Source organism: Pleurodeles waltl, chromosome 3_1 (assembly GCF_031143425.1).
Source record: "Pleurodeles waltl isolate 20211129_DDA chromosome 3_1, aPleWal1.hap1.20221129, whole genome shotgun sequence".
Taxonomy (NCBI): Eukaryota; Metazoa; Chordata; class Amphibia; order Caudata; family Salamandridae; genus Pleurodeles; species Pleurodeles waltl.
Genome location: NC_090440.1, coordinates 1,709,973,099 through 1,709,989,691, shown reverse-complemented (window position 1 = coordinate 1,709,989,691; position 16,593 = coordinate 1,709,973,099). Strand labels below are relative to the sequence as shown.

Sequence of the window (16,593 nt, the reverse complement as noted above, 5' to 3'; positions counted from 1 at the left end):
AGCAATAGAAAAGCTTGCAGGACAAATTGAATGATCCATGACGTTGTTGCTATCCATGGCAGGCAAATTGCTCTGATTAAAATGGTTGTACTGCCTAGGTGTATATATCAGTTTAAGAATCACCCTACCCCACTAAGTAAATGTTTCTTACCTAAACTGTAATTCCTATTGACTCAACCTGTGTCAGGTGGCAAAAGTCCTAGATTCATACTTTAATGCCACTGAGACTCATTATGCGGTGTAATGGCTGGAACCTCAATGCGGTGTACCTCACCTTCCAACTGAAAAAGATCAGTTGAGCACAGGAGAGTTAAGCACAATCATTGCGGTTAAACCATCCAAGCCTATGGAGCTCATTCAAACTGTGTGCTGTACAAACTGGTCGATTTGAAGCAGGGCTAATGAGGAGGGAAAAGCTATCAGCAATCCAGCAGTCCCTCTCTAAAACTTGAGGAAGGGGTTATAAGCAGCATAGAAAAGGGGACCCCAAGCAAATAGGTCAGTTGTTTGTAGGTGGTAAATTCCTAGCACTGGAACAATTTCATGTGAATAACTTGATCAATCATTTGGATACATTTGCTTTTTATAGGATTCAATATGCAGTATCCTCTTGCTGGCCTTATTCCCTGGTGACCCGAAAGAGTTCCCCAACTTACACAACCCATTGGGGCACCTGGCTCACAGAGAGGGGTCTCCCGACTGTACACGGAATCTATAGACTGTATGATGATTCTTGACAATAAAGCTCTGCAAAAAATGGGAACGGGGTCTAGATGAAAGGATTGAAGATGTCATTTTGAAATGATGCTGTGCTTAAACTCAATATTTATCCATAAATTACAGGGACAAACTATTGCATTTTAAATCGCTGGCTAGATTTTAGTGTTTGACAAATTTGCTGCGCTGCTTTGACCCCAATAGTCCCTCACACTGCGAAAGATGCCTCAGAGATGTGTTTGTTTGTCCCACCTAGCCTGTGACTATCCACCTGTAAATGTTTACTGGTCTGAATTTGCACAAGTTATGGGTGAGATATTAGACACATAGATTGAGTGCTCCCCACCGCTAATGTTGCTGGGCTATGCTAAAACTCTCAAAAGCAGTGAAAGAGTTGGCTTCGGTGCTGATGCTCTTGGCGAAGCTGTAGAGTGCTTTGGGCCTGGATGATGGGCCGACCCACATAAATGGAAGACTGGCTACAAGATGCTGCGTTTAGTGGTGAGTGGGAAGGGGTATATGCTGGATTACAAGCATCACAGGCGAGACCAGAGGATATCTGGGGCCCACTTAGATGCTACCTAAGCAGAAGGACCGAAGCTGAGGCACCCCATGCACAATGCATTGTTAGTTTACAACTAGAGAATGTATGTATGATGAAACATCACAGAAATGTGTAAATATATATGTTGATATGATGCTTGACAGACCCCATACTGCACCCCTTCAGTGATCATGTTTCAGGGCTTGGACCCTCATTCTCAGTTATTAATTGGCAGTTTGAAACATGTGAACAATCTACATGTGCATAGTAAACCAGAATATATGTCTGAATTTCACGTCAAAAGTAGATATGTGCCTGCAGTACAGCTTTGATGGGTTTGTAATTTTCTTTCACTTCAAAACTAATAAAAAAAGACCTTTCAAAAACTGATTCAGCAAACTGCGTGTGAATCTATGCGGGGGTTGCAGAAAGCCGTGTTTTTTGCTTCGGTTCGTGTCTCCAGCTCTGTGTGTGCTACTGGTGGGGGAAAAGTCATCCACAATCAGCAGTGTCTTTCAGCTGTTTAGAATGGAATGACCACTTCTAGTTCACTGCTGCAGACTGGTGATTCCTGAAACAGGCCCTGGAGGACTGCTAGAGGCCACCATTAGACTCCTACTCAGCCCTCTTTGTTGGGTCCCCAAAGAAATGGCAGACATTGATTTATTAAATTGCTATTTTGTACTGCAGTTAGTTATACGTTTATTACCCCCTTCAGTGATCATGTTTGCAGTGCTTGGACCCTCAATCTCAGTTATGAGTTGGTAGCTTGGAATATGTGAATAATCTACATGTGCATAGTAAACCAGAATATATGTCTGAATTTCACGTCAAAAGAGGATATATGCCTGCAGTACAGCTTTGATGGGTTTGTAGGACTGCTAGAGGCCACCATTAGACTCCTACTCAGCCCTCTTTGTTGGGTCCCCAAAGCAAAGGCAGACATTGATTAATTAAATTGCTATTTTGTACTGCAGTTAGTTATAAGTTTATAACCCACAACACCTCACTGACTAAGACTTGGTTTTATCCGTTTCCATACCATGGAGGTAAACTGCTAAAGAGGTCTAGGTGTCACTTGGTTTTTGGGTCCAATAATAAGGCGAACTCAGTACACAAAAGGTAAAAGTCTACAACTGCCACAACTCGAGCCCAGTAAACCCTGATTGCCCTAGCACTCCCCATTCTAACGCTCACACACACTATACACCATTGTGAGGCCTCATCGAGAGTTCTGAAAGTTATGTTAGGAATCTTGTGTACAATTATTGAGGCATCACCTGGGTCATAGTAACTCTTCCAGGCGGCATCACTTGGTGCAATGTGTTTAATAATGAACACTACCATGGGAATGTAGCGTTGATTACTGGAGGAAACAGCCGCATATAGTGGAAGAATGATGAACTGCTCTATCAGGCTTCTTCTGGAGTAAGGGGACTAGGGGACACATCAGAAGTGGAGTATGCAATGTTCGAATTCTATTCTGTAGTATTGTGCCTTCTTTTAAAGCATAAATAAAGCGTTTAGGGACTCCTCTGGAGTAAGATGTTCAGTTCTGGAACACATCTGGGGTACTGTGTAAAATTGTGGTGCTCTCTTCATGAGAATTGCATCCAGGTCTGAAGCATTGTGACAATCCCTGGAGGCCTCCTCTAATGTAGATGCTCATTTGTTTGTACTAATATGCTGTGTAAAGTGTTGCTGTTTTGTAAACTGCTTGTATGCAATAGTAACTCTTTATGTAAAGCGATCAGATACCATTTCCAGTTTTCTTTTTGCTCTATACAATTAAAAGAAAAAATAGAAAAATGCATTTCTGGGGGACACATCAGGAGTGCTGTGTGTAACAATCGGGTCCTGTTCTGGAGTATTGTGTGCAGTTACGATGGGCATGCCATTAAAAAGATAAAGGCAGATCAGTGAAACCCTGGAGACAGAAAAACAAAAATGTGTAGGAATTAAGCCAAACATCGTACTGGGGGAGATTTGAGTAAAGTGGATATGCAGTAAATGCAAATGTAATGTGTGGTCTGGGCACCATGACGTTTTTGGGGTGGGCAGGAGAGGGGAGCTCAGGCATAGACACCCTATTGAGGGTGTGATAGGGCCCAGGCTGTGGAGTGGGGCACGCTAAGGGGGCTTGCAGTCTGCCATCACAGCCCAAGAACCATGGGGCTATCTCACATCACATTCATGGGGTTAATCAAACGCCAAAGAACAGTACCTAGAACAGTAATCCGAATGTTTCTGCGCTTCTTGCTATTATCAAGCATCTACCTCACGGGGTTCACAAACATTTCCTGCAGAGTTTCTGTTGAATGCTTATGCAGTTATTGTGTTTTGTGTAACGCCAATATGTCTAGAGCAAGTCCTTAATTCGTGTGCAAATGTAACGAAACAAAGAAGACAACGCCAACTATTTTCCGTGCGTCTGTTTTGTGTCCCACGAAGACAAAACTATACATATGTGAAAAGTCTAGAAGGGGAGGATGTCGGGAGCAGTTGAGTGAACTGTCGTAGGGCGCTGTTTTACTCACTAGAGCCAACATCCATCCTCCGCTGATCAGGTGTGAATATGTTCCTGCAGAAAGGCAAAAAAACGTTTCAGAAAAGTTTTTAAAAAAAGTAAAAACGTACAAAATGCGGAGGGGGGAAGGCAAGGCAAGGCTCCAGCGATGACATCAGCTTGTAATGGGGGCCAGATGAAAGGAGGGCTGGCCTGGGAGGCTGCTTCTCATTGCTTGGGTCGCTCGGTGAGGGGGCCTGGCTGAAGCACTGCAGGGCCTGCACTTCTGAGCTGCAGTTCCCATTCCTCTGCAGGCAGTCAGCCCAGTGCCTCGGAGCTGCAGCCCGCCTCCCTGTCCTCCAGGCTCCAGCAGCCACCCCAAGCCCCGCGCCCAAGGCTCCCCGGCCGCCACGCCCTTCACACCCACCTTTAACCACCGCTGCCCAGGACCCTCAACCGTACCCACACCTCAACCTGCGAGGAAGAAAGGGGGGCGAAGAGAAGGCTCCCTCCCTTCAGCATGACAGCAAGCGACTGACCTACTCGTAGCAGTTTTTCCGAGAGGTAAGTCTTTATAACTACCTAATTCCGTTACTTTTCTCTTCCAGGAGATATGTTACCCCGGGTTGGTTGCTTCGAGCTAGAGTGTGAAATCTTAAGTTTCGTTAGTTGCAGCCACGTCCTGGCCCGTAGTTCAGAATGGCACCAGCATAGGGCGGCGTTGCACCAGTGTAACTTGCACCATCATTTACACACGCCTAGCCGTGCAAACTAAATAACATTTTAACATTTGCAGCACCAAGTAACTCATACAAAGACGACCTCGTGTACCGCTATTTTGAACAAATATCGACTTGGCCCTTGCCGGGTTGTGCAAGTAACGGTGCAAATTTGCACCAGCAGGAATGCACAATTGCCTGATACTGATGTAAACTGTAATGTAACTGCAGGTCCATTTGGAGTCGGGAGTATTATTCGGTATAAATGGTAGTGCGACCGTGGGGCCATTTGCACTGGTGTAAAATAGAAACTAACCCGTTTTTCAGAAATTCTGCAGTTTGCATCACGAAGAAGTGACGCAATCGGGTTGAGTATGATGCGCGAAGGAGCTAGAGTTTGCTCACGTTCTTCAAACTCACAGCTAAAAGTTTTCGAAGCGCCTGGAGTAATTCGGGCTACAGTGGATGCGCAACCCTTGGTGATTTGACGAGGTGAAAGTTGTTCACGGTTTATGCCCATTTTTCATGTAATAACTAAAGCGTCAATCCCTGCCCATAGTCGCGTAAATTAACTCCAGGATTTTAAGGTATTTTGACCAAGATCACAAAACTGGGGTGGAGAAATTAATATTAGAATTAATGTATACTGTCCACGCAGTCAAACCGTTAATCATTTGATCACATCTCGAACCGGGCAGAGCCCAATTTGGGTGACGGACAGGGCGAGACATAAGGATATAGCAGCAAAGCCCAACATGATAGGACCGCAGATAAAACCAGGATTGAAGAATTTTACACCAGTGCTGCCGTTTTTACATGACTTGCTGAACCATTGTGCAAGTGCCAGGGCTGGGTCATTTTAAAAACGTGGTCAACTGATACAGCACCAGACTGAATAAAAATTCTGTCTTTATACTGACTAGTTGGTGAAAGTGGTTGTTGATGCATACATCACTGTAAATTTGCCTGGCATCAGTGCGATTTACTTAGGGCCAGAATTATCAAGGCCATTGGGACAGTGTACCAAAAAATGATGCAAATTTGGCACAAAGTCTTAAAGTGGGGTTTACTTCCCAAAACCAACCTTAATTTGCTCTAGAAAGACGTCCTAAAGTAATTCATCAAAGGACTTTGCCTTACTTTGCACCAAGGGGGTGTCCCATGGGTGGTACAAGGGCGTTTCCATGCACCACCCTTACATTATGGTGAACGTGTGTGTGCATGGCCCAAGGCTGCCTCACGTGTGCATATGTTAGTATACTGAGAGCTGTCCTGCTTTCCCTTTCACGCAACGCAGCAACTTTAGATTCTGCTCTGCATTGTGTGATGGCTCAGTAAATTTGCTCCTTAATATTAGCAGATTGGGCATAATAATTCTTCATTAATGACACTTTTTACATTGTAACAACAGCGTTATGCAGTCTAATTATGTAGTGTATTATGTTGTGTGAAATGCCTAATACTGCTACTATGCACAGTTTTCTCATATTACAAGTGTATGCACACATCTGTCGTTTCATGTTTTAAGTTAAATTTAATTTCCCATTTAAATTACATGGGTTGTGTAGCAATGTTTAATTTAAAAAAGTGCGTTTCACCACCATTTACTGGGAGCCAGTCCCAGAGTTGGACAGGAGGCTCTAATGCTTGTGCAGTGGTAGCCAAGAGAGGGTGGGGCAGGTTGGCTCACTGCTCTCCTAGTAGCAGTAAAGTTGCCTCTTGGCTCCTGGTGAGAATAGGTGTAAATTAAATGCTTGTGAAAGTTACCGGATTGACACCATCAGGACTGAAGTTATCCATAGTTGTGCAAGCTTCTTGCACTTCTCACCAGTGCCAGTTCCTTACACTGATCACCAGAGACATCCTCACACTATCTAATAGTGACAGCGTCCCCAAGGCTCACAGTGCCAGCTTCCTACTGCGTCTGCTTTTGCACCCTCTCCACATTGACTACTAGTGACAGATTCTCAAAGTCCCCACTTGCACCAGCTTCTCACACTGCCAACCAGTGGCAGATTCACCCAATTACCCTTTCTAGCATCTCCTTACACTGTTTACTCCACTCAACATTACCCCCAGTGCAGTTGCTCAGACTGATCGCGGCTTTCAGCTCCTCACAGGGCTCACTAAAGACACTGCTCACGTTTTCAGCTTTCCAAGCCGTCCATAGTGCAGCTCCACGCTCTGCCCACCATTAACAGCTTCAGACACTGACCAATGTGGCACCTTCTGAAACTTCCCACTGGTGCCACCTCCTGACATTCACCAACCACGATGGCTGCTCACACTCCCCATCAGTGCGCGTTAAGCCTGCTAAGAAGTTTGAGAGGGTAGTTCAGGATCCATGACCATTCAAATGTGGTCCCCTCTGCAGAGACTGTTCACGAGGGTGTCAGTATTGTGCCTTTTATGGAGGTCATGCTCATGTGGGAGATAGAATGAGTGAAGAACAGATCGAAAGACAGAATGCACAGAAGGAAAATATCTGTCAGGAGACGGAATGCAGGCAAGTTCCACCCATCAGTGGTGCGATTTATGAGGAGAGAGCTTTGTCTCAATCGCGGCGGCGTGTAGGAGAACCTCTGAAGGGAAGACGTGCCCTGGTTTAGACTCGTTCACGGGGTGACTCTCTTTCGTGGGGTGCAGATAATTATTCAGTGTAACATGAAGCTGTAGCACAACTATTTTATTTTACCAGATTCACTCGTGTCTCACAGTGGCGTGACGTAAAATGCCCCCCCCCCCCCCCACCCCCCCTCAATGTGAGGAGCGGTCCCTGAGGCTCTCACATCTCTCAGATATTCATTGGCCTTTGGCAAAATGGGCCCCCCCGGAATGGTTTGGGGGCCCTCCTGCGCAGCATGGGTTACGCCCCTAGTGTCTCTGAAAACCCATATCGATATGCGAATATGCTTGTCAAAAGGTGCTTTTTGTGTTCTAAACATTTTATTGTAATTTTAAGGCAATACAACAATAACTATACCAACCCAAAATGTCGATACTTGGAATTGTAAGGAGCTTAAGAAGTAAAGCAGCAATAAAGCTAAAGGTAATCCAGAGGTGCATCAGTCGGGTGTACTTGACATAGTAAACTAAATCCCTTTTCATATAATTTGGGACAAGTAAGTAAAAACGGAAGACTACAGCATTTAACAAAAAAGACAACAATTGATGTATTCCTTGTCTGGGTTCGTGTCGTCACAGGATCGAGATAGTAAAAGTAAGAGGGCAAAAGAAGGAGGAAGAGTAAAGACCCATGATCTAAAACATTTTACCAGTGCATACTCCTGTGACAAAAACATCTGCAGGCATTTTACCTCCGTCGCACCATATCTTTCATTCCACATTCTGAAAAATGCAATTCTTTTAAAATGTCAGGGTCCCCAACATTCCCTGAATTTTGTGGCACGCTTGCCATGCGCTTTAGCTCTCGTGTTTAAAATGTTTTTGGGGGTGTCCAAGACCATATTGTTTTATGGGAAGAGGGCTAGGCATGACGATGTTTGAAAATCCCTGCTGTAGTGGGAATGGAGCTCACCTGGCTGTGGGAGACTGGAACAAGTTGGAATAATCCAGTCTGATCCGAGCCAGGAGGCCTCAGCCTTTCGATGAGCATCTCCTTACAGAAACTGTGTAAACTTCTGTAATTCCCTAAATTAGAAACTACAGGCTGCTGCCACTGCTTATACTTGTAAAACTGCCGTATTGAGCTTCTCACCAATCTAACCGCCGAGACGTTTCACTGCGGTTCGTGTTAGGAAGGAGCACAAGATCAGCAGGTCAAAAGGTGTTGTCTCGTGTGGAGACCGTCTCAGTGACTATGATTTCTGTTGCATCAGAGCTCTGTGTCAGCCAGTTTCAATGCATCCATCTTGTAATTTCAATAAAGTACCGTCAGTCGTCTATTTGCATATAGGGACCATCTAGCTGAAATAGCTGTTGGGTGCCACCCGCCTAGGTGTAGAATTGCAGACCAAAGAAACAAGTTAGCATGACTAGGGGTTGAATGTAGATACTAAACAGGTAAAGCGAGAGCGTTGAGCATTAAGGGACCCAACACATGAGAAATTATGTCTCAGACCAGAAATTGCCATTGAAAACTTTTTTAGACTGATTTCCAGTCATGAGACCAAGTAGTTTAACACTTGTCCAGAGATGCCGATATCTAGGAGTCTACTGAGTAGGATGTTACCGTCTGCCGTGTCAAATGCAGCAGATCAATCAAACAGTTTTAGGACATCAGTGGATGGTATTGATGCCAATTCTGTTCCCCATCCTGGGTGAAACACGATTGTTCCTTGTGCTTCGACAGGAACATAGGGTGTGACCAATTGGAACCTACTGGTGGCTCTTGGCGATAAGAGCCCCTGAATGTTCTTGATGACAGAAGGCTGGCTGGTTTTTTTGAGAATCTAAGTGTATTCTGGGTCTAAGAGACAGTCACTGGTTGTGTGGATGGGACACCCACGCTGATTATGGCTCCTTCTGGGGCATAGCAGTGCTGGCTTTTAGGGTTAGAAGCCCTAACTAGTATTGGGGGTTTGGAGCAGCTGCAGTTTCTGGGACTAGGATGTGAGCCCATTTGCTTATTGAGTTTGTGTTTGAATGTTTCTGGGGATAGGAGGCATTTGAGGTATTAAAGCCCTTCTTTATTTGAGGCATAGAAATCCCTGAGGGTTGTGGAGCACTCAAGCTCCTGTTAGCTGTGAGGTATTGAAGCCACTCCAAATTTTGCTGCTCTGAAGCTCTTGCCGGTTCTGAAGCACTGTAACTGTGATGGTTGAATTGCACACACGTTCCTGCCTGTTTGTGGCATTGAAGCTCCTGCAGTTCTCAGGCACTGAAGCTCATGCTGGTTCTGAAACATTTTAGCTCTTGCTGGTTCTGAGGCATTCGGACTACTGCTGGTTCTGAGGCGTTGAGCCTAGCTCAGATTAACTACAAAATATCTGTGAATATATTTTGAAAATTCAGCCATTTCCCTCCAAACATCAATGTATGATTTCAGAAAAAAATAAATTTTCATCTTGAATACACACTTTGCATTGTTGCTGCGTATATTATCAGCCATTCAAAAACTTAACAGGCTGGGCTGTACTGGGGAGATCAACTAAGAGGTAGCTGGAGAGATATTGGTAGTTCATGAGCTGCTCACTTGAGAAGCCTGAAACAAGTCTTAATTTGTCTCATCTTTAGCCCTGAGCAGATGTAGAGTCTAGCCACAATGGGTAGCATCTACAACTAAAGGATGAATCCTGCCTGCTAGCGACTGTTAGAAAAGACATTCATGAACTCTGCTGATGACACAAAACACTACAGGGTCCTTGTGCCTGGTAGCAGAGCCGTCATACAGTCCATTCGCTCCATACCAGTGACATTTTCTCCTGCCCTTTCTAAATGATTAATGTGCGGGACACAAAAACCTGGTAGTAATCTCATTTCAAGAGAACACTGGGACTTTGTTTTACAATCTTCTCGTTTCTCTCCAAAACAATTTGACAGAGTGTTGTTTTTCTCTACACTATTTTCGTCCTACGCATTTCTGGTTTGGATTATCCAACATGGCGTTTCCTTATGTTTGCTGGAAAAGTCTCGCTCCCAGAGATTTGTGCCAGCAAGTTATCATAAGCGATGTTACTCAGAGGAGTAGAAATGTACATACTGTACTGGAGCCGTTCCCTGACAGCGTGGAAGGGGAGAGCTCAAAGGCAACTGCAATAACTTTCTGTCCACTAATTACACCCAGGAGTATCCAGCAAAAAAAAATTTCTGTAAGAAATTGTGGTTCTAGTAGTGAAAGATGTAATTCCTTTATAAGTAATAGGTCCACAATTGTCTATTTACTAGATGTACGAAGCTTAGGGCCTAATTTACGAGGAAATGGTACAGCGCGGTGCTGCAGCAATTTTGCAGCACCGAGCTGCACCATTTGCAAAATGCAGGGATGTGCCATATTTACCAGAAGACGGCGCATGCCTGTGCTTTCCCCTGCACCGGCACTAAATCAGCTGCCTAGACCCAAAACAGCCACCCTTGGACCATTGTGCAAGGATGCCTGCCTTTCAGGGATGATTGTTTATGTGCAGGAAGGGACACCTTACTGCACAAAAACAATCATTAATGTCAATTTGCTCCTTCTATGTGTGCTGTAGATTGCAACACGCATAGAAAGAGCAAAAAACGAGGATAAATAAAAGTATTTCTCCTCGTTGTCCCACTCTAACACCACCACTGGGGAGGCGTTAGTTTTTAGCACTGCCTCAGGTGTACGTTTCATGTAAATCAGGGGCAGTGTCACCCATTGCACGTCCCTTTGCCCCAGAAAACTGCAAAATGTGGCTTAATGCTGCCTTGTAAATATGGGGCAGGGCACAGCACCACCAGAGCATCACAAAAAGTGATGCTCCGTTGGCGCTAGGGGCTTTTAAATGAGCCCCTTAGGGTTTGCGATTACTAAAGTGCAAATTTTTGTGAGCCGATATTTGGTAATCGCAAACAATAATGTACAAAAGTGTGTTTTACGCTTTCTGCGATTCCCAGCAGGCCGCAAATAGACCTGCCTTATGGCTATTAATGAAGAAGGTCAAAGTTTGCAACCCATTGGGAATTACAACAATCACAGGGATGGTGGCTTGCTGAGGTTGCTTTTAAATAAAACAATCTTTTTTTTCTTTAAAAACAATGCAGCCCATTTTCTTTAAAAGAAAATGGAATAAGTAAAACAACTTGAAAGTTTTCTGTTTCATTTTATATATATTTTTTCATTTTCAAACAGGAAGAGGCTCCATGGGTACCCACTTGCATTTCGCAAATGGCTAACCACCAGCTTTGAGTTGGTGGTAAAATCCAAATGTTTTGCAACTACATCTCAATTGCAGAATATTTGTACATACCAATGAGATTTGGTATTAGGAAGGGACACTCTAAACAGATTCAGCAACAGCTTACCAAAATTGCAATTTGGGCTTTGTATATTTGAAAATTCCTTTCTGCATTTGCAAATGGCCAGATTCTGCGAATTGGGTGTTTTGCTTCACTCTGTGGTCCACCTAGTTTTCCACGCCGATGAACGGAGGTGGTAGCAAGCAAATGTCCTCCATCTCCCCCTGCCGATGCTGCAACCAGGGCCAGGGGCGCGGCTTCAAAGGAGGACCTTATGGTAGGGAAGTGGGTCAGGGGGACATCGGCCACCCGCCAGTCTTCTCCAAAGCGTCAATGCCGCTCCAGCTGCTAAATTATGTAATGCAGGTCTGTAATGCAAACCTCACCACCTCCACTACTCCTTCACAGGCCACGCTCACAGGCCTCCCCCCAGCTGCATGCACGGACAGCCCCTCTCTGCAAAGTGAAGCTTTCTCTCTGTATCTGCAGCGCTCCTCTGCACTGTTGATTGCTGATGTCTCTGCACCGTGCAGATTCAGGTAGGGAGGAGGCACACCACTGCGCTCGAGTCCTAGTGCTGTGTGTTGTTTCTCCTATGCCTTGTTGTGTTCCCCTCGCATAAGCCACTCATCACTGTCAGTCTCTAGCTACCCTTGGGAGTGAGGGGGTGCTAATGACAGTACAGGGGTACCAGGAGTCTCAGAACACAGAACGAGTCTCTGATGGCCTCAGGATAAAGGAGATTGGTACAAATTTAGGGGTTAAGTCGGCTGCTACTGCAGAGCTCTGTTATTTTGCATCCTTGTTGGCTGGTGCCAAGCCACGCCCTCTGCGAATCGGTCTGTTAGCTCATGCAAAAACGCTTTGTACATGTGGCCCCAAGTACCCATTGTTACACTTGACTTTCTCAGGGTAGCGAAGTAGAGCAGTCCAAGGCCTACTCAGGGAGATGGTATGGGGGTAAGAATCTCCATTCGCTGGTATGCAACAACAACACTCAATAAATAATTATTATCTAGTCAGTGCTTTTTCTTTTAAAAAGGAAAAGTACATTTATTTATTAAGTACTCACTACTAAATGCTAAATACTATGCATTAAATTACAAATATATACATCCGGCAGATGGATTAACTTTGGTGAGCCATTATTTCACATTTTAGCTGTAATGGGTGCTGACTTTATAATCACAATGCCCCACCACCTATAAAAGATGTAACATCACTCTATATGGCGGTGCCATTATAACAGGGCAGCCTATTTGCTTTGTCAAAGGCTCACCACATCAATATACAAGGCCTTCCTGTTGGCTTTCTCAAGGGGTCAACACAATTATAAAACTAGCCATTACGTGTTAGGATTGTCCCTTGAAACAATATAATCTCCTAATGCAATGTTCATCAATAATGACTGTCAGTTAAATTTCATGAATAAAGCATTTCAATTCAACTAATTATGTTTACGTCATAATCATTCTTTTACTTTTTAAAGCCACATAACACAGCCACAGGACCAACCACAAGTAATCCCTACACTCCAGAACCCAAGAACAAAAGCTCCAACTTTTGAAGCCATCATGACCATCTACTGGGGTCAGAAATTCAATACTCCAGGAGGCTTATGGGAAGTTTTCATAAGTTATGTTCCTGGTGACTGCTGCTTCTTCACCACCAATGTATAAACATTGGTGGTGGTGCCCGGCACATTTCAGGACTACCATTAGGGCAGGAGAATTTACAAACAAAGCCCTTGCAGGGCATTATGGGATGCTCCTGGGCTGAGAAGGGTGATCAATTTATTAGTGACTCCAGCCTCTTTATTTATGTTGGGGCCTCTGATCGCATGTCTGTTGCTCTTTTAATTCAGGGTGCCCTGGTCCCACCCGGGATTCCACAGCCTCCTCCAACATTGGGGCAGCATGGGGAGCCTACGCCAATGTTCCTGGCTGGCTTCACGTCCGTCTGACATTGTCCCATGCCGACAAGGAAACCAGCACCCTTACTTCACTGCCTGCATCCTCACAGGCGAGCTACTGGTTCTGCTGTGCCTCCCTCTGAACCCCTGTGAGGGGCAAGAGGAACAGGAAGCAGCCCAGCAATACATGGGAGGTGGTGGTGCCCACCCTCCATCAGAGTTCCTTGGGATGGGATCCCCTGAACATTCTTGCAACAGGAGCTGTGCGATGGGGTCCCCAGGCCCCCATGCACACCCCTCTCCCCAGTAATTAATAACATGAAGATGGGCTGTGGCCAATTCCTGGGAGGTTGAAATGGAGATCAGGCAGAGTGCCACACACTCAGCGGCTCATTTCTTCCCCTTGTTTTCAAGAGGCACATGTTTAAAGTGGCATAGTGTGGGCCCTTTGGGCCAACCTTGAAGCTCTAATTTTGCTCCTGGTGGCCAAGGCTCCTCACCAGGAACATTTTCAACAGGTCTCCTGGCCTCTGAAAGACCATATTTTGCAGAGAGCTGCGTTTTCTGGCTTCCTGTGCCAGCCTTCTCTCCTGCCTGGCTCCTAGTTCCTAGTGCTTCTCTCCTGCTGGTGGAGGCATTCTGCATATACCCTCCACTACCAGCCAGCAGAGCACCTTCCTGCCCACACTCCTAGGCTACATAGTCTCCTGGTAGCTTTGCAGAGCACCTGATGTGGCAGTGGAGTCAGGGACTTCCCCAGCTAGTCCTCAGAGGGCATGAGGGGGTCAGCACCATTGGACCCGGAGAAGCCATCCTAGTCATGGGAGTTAGCTGGTGACAAAGTCTTTAGTTCTCCTTGCAGGGCATCAGATGGCTCCTCTTTCCAGATGGAAATCCTTCCGATGTTTTTGCCGCCCAGGACCCAAATCTTCTTTCATCATCGCTCCCTTGTGCAAAGATGTAAACCAAGGGGCGGAAAGCTCTTACTGCCAGGCACCCTTGGTCTATCCTAGTATGCAGCATCATCACTTTACCCCTGTCTTAACCCTCCTGTACAGCATTCTGGACAATCTAAAATTGAGCTGTCAAGTTTCTCTTGACAAAGTTCCTCTGAAGCATCAGCTCTACCCTTAGCTAACCCCGGCTAGATCTCTTCCCACCAAAATCTCAAAGGCGTGCCTCTACAGTATTGGCTACTGATGTCTGGGCTTCCTCCATTGTTCAGTAGGCCTACACTGTCCTGACCCAATTGCAGTGTGACAGCTAATTATCAGATGTCGATTCACTACACACCCCTTTCTTCTCCCAGGGACTGGGTCAATCACTGATAATTGCTCGTTTTGTGTGGAGAGGCCTTTGTTTCTCTGCTGGGGAGTAGAATAATTAGCTTGACTCAGTAGGGGGTGACAAAGGTCTGGAATCTGATTGTGAGCTGAGTCAGAGAAATATGACAGTTCCTGAAGTCCATTGAGGTGTATATGTGGCGTGTTGGGAGCCCTGTATTTGCTGTGACTTGTGTTTTTTGTTTTTGAGAATCCTATTGACATTGCTGCATCATGGCAGAAAAAAACAGAAACTTTTTTTGAAGACTACAGTGTTTTATACTGTTGGTACATTTATAAATACCTGTATTCCTGGATGCTTTGGTGACTGGGGGCCATATCACTGAAAAATTCCTCTTCCCACGCCGATGAAACTTTCACACTCCTGAAAATATAGGATCTTTCTGAAATTAAGTACATATTAGATCATTTGATATAGTTCATTTTATAAGCTACGTTGGTATTCTTTACGATATTCCTTTGTGCGTGTACAGTGTGCAACGTAGTTGGCAACAGAAGAACTGTTACCCACCAGACTTGGTGCATATTTTATTGTTCACAGAACGTTGAATGTACTTGATGGGTCTAACAACTTATGTCATCAGATGATGGGTAGATCGCTGCAGCAGCAGCTGCACCTAGCCCTCTGGGATAGGGCTGGCATATAAGATAAAGGATGCAGTCTCATAAACGTCAGTTAGTATGGCCCCCTGGCATTGCTCTTGCCACACCTAGACTCAGAGGGTCATAAAAGCAGCGGCAAGATCAACAAGCATTGGCAATGCCAATCAGTCTTATTTAAGGGAGAGGGGTTGGCACTGCCAGTACGTTCTATTGTCTGTCAAGGTGTTGTATCTTCCACATTTCTGCTGCAGATTTTCTAATCACCACGAGTAACACTGAAATGCAGCAAATTTGTTTTGTTTTAAAATGGCTCTGTTTTGAAGTACTGCTTTCAGAGGATGCAGACAAATCTACCAATAGCAAAACCAAAAAGCTCCCGTGGCCATGTCAAACAGAAAGAGAGTAAAGGCACAAATAGGAGCAAGGCGACTGAGACTGACACAGAAGCCATCCATTCTAAGGCACGGAATGGCTGTGTGAAGAACGGCATACAATGCTGTCTGCGACTGACAGCTGTAGCTGCGTCTAGTGAGACCCAAAAAAGTGAACAGGAATCTAAAAGGCTTGTTAACTTTTGTGGTTTCCGCTTTCTTTGATGCCCCCTTGCCCCTCAACAAATAGGGTGTTGTTTAAGGGCTAATAGTGCTCTGCGTTGGTGGTGGTGGGGGTAGAGGATGTGTGATGTGTCTTCCACTAGCCCTGACATTACAGTCAACTAACTTCCATGCACAATGTCAGAAAACCTTCAGGAGGTAAGTCAGGCATCTACTTGACTATCCTGGGGAAGGCTCAATTCCTACTTTATGAGTGCCCCATATTTTTGGGACGATTAAACAAAGACATGCTTGCACACTGGCCGCAGTTACAAGAAGTCCTTACTTTACCATTCCCACTAATTACTTGGTACAATGCAGTCACTAAAGTTGTTCCCTGTTCAATTTTGAGAGATCCGACCTGCCAAAATGTAATGGGGTAACAGCCTTGTAAGTACTGTGACGTGCAGATTTTGGTGCAAAAAGCACAACTAATCTGCATGTTTTTTCTATTTGAATTGGGGGAACTTGTAATCGGTGATAATCATCGCACCTGGAAAATTCAGAACCTCAAGTTTTTATCGGGCGTTATAGTATTCGCAAAGCCCTCCTGGGCACTCCCGCCACGAAAATCAAAAGCCATATAAAATGAGGCAAGCACAGCTGCGTCCACCGAGCCACCACTCCTTCCTTCCCATGACTTTATGGGTCACATGAAATCCGTGGTGGGAGACCAATAACATGCTCTGTCACAGTGCCAGGGCTGCTTCGACTGCTTCCCGCTGTTTTTATTGGCCAGTTCCTGATGCTTTGTTGATTCATAGGTTGGGCCAA

At 45.2% G+C, this 16,593-nt stretch overlaps 1 protein-coding gene across 1 annotated transcript in view; it reads left to right on the top strand.

The window, feature by feature from the left end:
- The first annotated feature begins 4,006 nt into the window (after positions 1-4,006).
- The window catches only part of COL6A3 (collagen type VI alpha 3 chain), a 291,731-nt gene continuing 279,144 nt past the window's right edge, over positions 4,007-16,593 (top strand). The window contains exon 1 of the mRNA XM_069225565.1: positions 4,007-4,331. The gene's annotated coding sequence lies outside the window, so the exon portion shown is untranslated. The remainder of the gene's footprint in view (positions 4,332-16,593) is intronic.